Here is a 5193-nt window from a genome sequence, read left to right as displayed (position 1 = left end):
CATTACCTTTTCCCCACCCCTTTCCTCTTCCTAACTTCCCTATTACTTTGGAGGGTACCACCGTCCTCCAAGTCACCCAAGCTGGAAACCTAGGTGTGACCCTCAACTCTCACTTTCTTTCATCCCCACAGATCCAAGCTGTTGCCAAGGCTTGTCAATTATACCTTCAAAACGTCCCTTCCATATGCCCCCTTCTCTCCTCTGACAGTGCCACCATGCTGCTGCAAGAACTCATCATTTGGTGCCTGGACTACTGGGAGAGCTTACTGCTTGGATTCCTTGCCTCAAGTCTCTCCTCACTCCAGTCCATCTTCCACTCAGCTGTCAATGTAATCTTTTTGAAGTGTAGGTCTTACCATTTCAATAAGCTCCAATGGGTCCCTATTGCCTCCAGCATCAAATATAAAATCCTCTGATGCCTCTTCGCAACTTGTTCCCCTTCCCTTCCTTATCCATTCCTCTTAAACTTATTGCAAACTTCCCCTAGTCTCACCCCTGCCACTACCACCCTATGTGCCCAGCAATCCAGAGTCACTGGCTTCCTTCCTATACCTTTAGCAAGGCACTCCATCTCCCAACTTTGGGATTTTTCTCTCACTACCTCACACACCTGGACTTTTCTCTCCTCATTTATGCTTCTTGACTTCCCTGGTTTCCTTTAAGGCTCACCAAAAATCTCACCTTATAAAGGAAGCATTTCCCATTTCCCCTAAATTCTATGGACTTCCTTCTGCTGCTTATCTCTGATTTATCCTTTATTTATCTTGTTTGCGCAGAGTTGTCTGCATTTTTTCTCCCCCATTAGAGCAAGAACTGTTTTTGCCTCTTTTTTGTGTCCCCAGTGCTTTGTACAATACTTGAAATATAGTAGGTGATTAATAAATTCTTGTTGACTGACTGGAGATAACAGAGCAAAATTTGAATCCCATATCTATTATTTAATGAAATGACTACAGCAGTAGTCTCACTTACTTTTTGGATTTTGTATACTCCAAGCCTAATTTTTTCCCTAGCCCTGAACACTAGCAAATTCTCAGTCCATTCATGTGCTGGTAAATGTTTAACAGCTGGTTCTCTGAAAAAAAGAAAGGTTTGCATATATGTGTGTATACATAAGTTTATTATGAATTTGATTGGAACACATAATTCACAAATGATAATAAAATATACAAGACCCCTGATTGTAAATTCCATATAGCAAACTGATGCTCATAGAATGCTTTTCTTGAATTTTACTGAACTCTTATGTCCGTAGCCAACCGATGGTTACAATTCAATCATGATTTGATGAATGGAGTTGCATACCAACTGGATATATTTTACCAATAAATTCAGTGTCATTAAATCAGATATGTAATCCATTAACCTATTTCTCCCCCTTGTTCAAATTATAGTCATTAAACTAAAACCTCTTTCAGCTTCAGCCTGACAGGCTACCATAGCCCTGACTATCTTGTTAACCTATTGTATAGTTGCAGGGATTGGAATGTTGTTTAGGTCTACGTTATTATCTATAAAAATCTGAAAAATTATATCAATTTCATGTTTTAAAATTTCACTGAAATGATAATTTTTTCACCATCTACCTTTAAAAAGTCAAATAGATGGCTCTGGTAAATTCAAATAATTAGTAGTACTTTCATCTTTGCTTATGTCTAATAAAAGAAGTCATGTGTTCAATTAGATATTCTAGTAATATCATCTAAAGAGGAGCATTAAACATAATTTTTATTAAATGAAATGTCTTTAAATTATCTGGCTTAATGAAATCTTCAAATTGAAATTCATGCTTTCTAGTACCAATCTTTAAATTTTCCAAAAAGCTTACGATGCATTTGATTAATTTTTGCCATCTCTGAATGTTAGGTGATGTTGACTGCAATGCTATTGAATGTAACAAAAATTCTTTAAGTGTGTCAATCACTAAAGCAAGGTCTTACAAAAAGTTAATGTTAGCTAATCTCTTTACCAAACCAGAATTAAAGGGGCAGCTAGGTGGTGCAGTGAATAGAGCACCAGCCCTGGAGTCAGGAGGACCTGAGTTCAAATCCGGCCTCAGACACTTAACACAAAAAAAACTAGCTGTGTGACTTTGGGCAACTCACTTAACCCCAATTGCTCTCCAAAAAGCAAAAAAAAAAAAACCAAAAAAAAAACAGAATTAAAAGAACAATGAGCAAAACACAGATAAAGTAAAGGTTATTTGCACCAAAAAGCAATGGCAACTCCACTGACTACATGTTACCCATCTTGGTCCAAGTACAGGACCAATTTTAATAATTTCACTTTCAAGTTTTTAGATACAGTCTCTATCTCCATTTGATATTTATTAGATTGACAATAAATAGAATTAATTTTATCTAGAAATATTTTTAAATTATCAAATTGTTTTATTTTAGGTATCAAATTGTCAAGTCATAATTACAAATAAATTATTTAAACAGTGCCAAATGATTTTAAGACAATTTCCTAAGAACTGGTAGCTACTCCGGACATTCTTCCCTGTATCACAGGCCAGAATGAACAGAAAAAAAATACAATCAGGTTCCCCTCCTAATATGCATTATCAAAGTCACAATCATTTAAAGTAGACAATATTTTGTGTTGAAAATTTACTCTGCTGTGGTTAACACCAATTCTTTTAAAGCAACAAATAACATTAATTAATATTAAATTATGAGCTCCTCCTGGACAGACTTGTCTTTTGTCTCTCTTTGTATTCCCAATGCTTAGAACTGTATCTGGGCTCATGGTAGGTGGTTAATAGATGCTGTTAACCTGAAAGCTTGGTTAAAGGACACAAACAGGCTGGGTGATATACATTTTTATCATTTATTCCTTTAAAGCTAGCAGATACGTGCTTACATGGAGCCAAAACCTAAGTTCTGACTGCCTAATACAAGACTGAGAAAGTTTTATATGTTTCTGGACAATCCCAGGATGTTTGTGTCCCTCAGATTTATGGTCTCCATATGTTTTTCATCCATACCATTACAAAAGGAGTTTCTTAGTTGTAAATACAAGACAACTGATAAGGTAGTGTCAGAGGATTTTACAATCTCAGGATGTCTCTGTTTTCCTCCATCTGAAGTATGCCCCCAAGATAAGAGAAATTCCATTATTCTCAATTTCCAAGCATCCAGTCACAAAGGGGAGAATACCCATTGCCAACCTTACCTGGTCTTTCAAGTTACAGACACAGGAAAGGGAACTTTTAAAGCAAAGCAAAGCAGTCTGATTGAGTAGTTCGGGTTTTGGATCTTTTTGAGAGTTATTAAATTGATATTAAATTATTAACAATGCTTATTACTGACTGACTGGCTTAACAACTAGCTTGCAAAATTCCTGACAATTTCACAATCAGCTCTTGAAAGTCTGTATGAACAGGCTTTAGCATACCACTGTCTTAGTCAAACTTAGATATTTATTTCATAAATTTCCTTCAAAGTTGAGATCATTTTCTTGCATTGTTCTCTCCAAGTTTTACTCTTGTGAATGAGTAACATTAATACTTTACCCAAGGACCTGGTGCATTGTAGGGTGAAGCCTGATCAATGCTGTCTCCACTGCTATTAAGTCTTAACCTTTTTCATATCTCCCATTATGAAAGCTTAAGTCATTTCAATGGTGATTTGGGCTGAATTCCTATTTAAACTAAAAGAATTCATTATTTGCATCACTTCACAAATCAAAGCTTTCATTTGGCTCTCTTATGCCTCCCTTAACAGCATGAGTTGTCATATGTGCTAAAATTCAGTAAAAGTGGGTTTTAGGATGTGTTAAAAACTAATTCTAGAGTTTGGATGTGCAATTGGCTGACTAAAGTTGTGATAACGGAGTTGGCAACAAGAGAGAGCACTTGCCTCAAAATTTTCAATGAGCTGCAATGTTCTTTTTGGACACCAGATGTCAACAAAGACTGTGTTATTTTCCTAAAAGGCAATTCATTGTTCAATAAACATTTCTTAAGCACCTACTACATTCCAGATGCTGTTCTAGATGTTGGTGATACAAAAACAAAAATAAAATGGCTGCTGCCTGTAAGGAACTTGGATATTCTTGGCAGAAAGAGCTGGGGTTCAGGAGCTGACTGAGCTGTGCCTGGCATTGTGATAAGCACTAGGGTTGCAAAGAAAGGAAAATGACAGTTCTTGCCCTTGAAGAGCTCACAGTCTAATACAGAGCCAGGCAGTTAAATCAGTTCTTGTACCAGTGATGCTATTTGTTACTTTAAAAGACTTGGTATCCACCACAGCTCTTTCTGCCAAGAGAATCAAAAAGTAAATGAAGGGGAATGATACATGATAAGGCCAGAAGTGTTGGGTGTAGTCAGGCTATGAACGTCATTCAGTGACAAAAAGAGGAGTCTATATTTAATCCTAGAAGTACAAGGGGGACCCTGGCACTCACTGAAATGGGGATTGAAATGAGTAGACATGTAGGAGAAGCCTTGTGGAGCTAGGAGAAGAGCAGAGAGATCATTCAGAAGTATATTGCAATTGTCTGTGTGAGAAAAAATGAGATTGAGTTAGTTGATAGGTCAGTCAACAGATATTTAGGGTTCTCACTTTAAATACATTTTCATTATGCAAATTTTACTTTACATAAAGAATTCTGAAAGAAATCTGCATTTCAAAAATACACCTATGTTAACTTTACTGTACAGTACTATGCTCTCTCTCTGATCCTGCCCCTCCCACTCTGTGCTTCAGTCTTCCACCTCAACCCTCCTCCCCCCAAAAATAAACAAACAAAAAATGCTCCAAGTGAAAGCAGAAGAATGGACACCTAGAGAGAGCACCACCATCACACTGGTTGGAGGCTTAGTCTGAGACCAATGCAAGGAGATCTTTGCCAGCTCTGCTATTCTGTATGTCTGTATTCTGACCCCATCAGGCCCCCTCTCCTATCTGTGTCCTGTCCAGACCCTCTATGTCTGTCCCTTTCCTTGTTCTTCCTCTCAGGTTAGCCAGGCCCTCATTGCCCCCCTTCTTCCTTCTACTCTGCTTCTCTTTCCCTGGCTCCCATGTATCCTTGAACCATGTGTGAGCTTCCTCCCCTCACTCCCTTTCTGCCTTCTTCCTCCCTCCTTTCCCCATGTCCAAGATAAATTCACATTATATGTAAAAAAAATCACTTTATATAGAGATCTATGGGACAATTCACTTACATAAAACAAGAACTGTCTGTATT

The 5193-nt window shown here is 37.5% G+C and overlaps 1 pseudogene; it reads right to left on the bottom strand.

Moving 5' to 3' along the window:
• Window positions 1-1702: 1702 nt before the first annotated feature.
• On the bottom strand, window positions 1703-2660 carry LOC138176688 (E3 SUMO-protein ligase KIAA1586-like; annotated as a pseudogene).
• Between the last annotated feature and the right edge of the window lie 2533 nt (window positions 2661-5193).

The sequence above is a fragment of the Petaurus breviceps genome, unplaced genomic scaffold (genome assembly GCF_028583685.1).
Source record: "Petaurus breviceps papuanus isolate PSGF00001 unplaced genomic scaffold, PetGlider_PUasm1.0 90133, whole genome shotgun sequence".
Lineage (NCBI taxonomy): Eukaryota > Metazoa > Chordata > Mammalia > Diprotodontia > Petauridae > Petaurus > Petaurus breviceps.
Note: the sequence above shows the minus strand (reverse complement) of the source record. Positions and strands in the feature narration are given on the sequence as shown.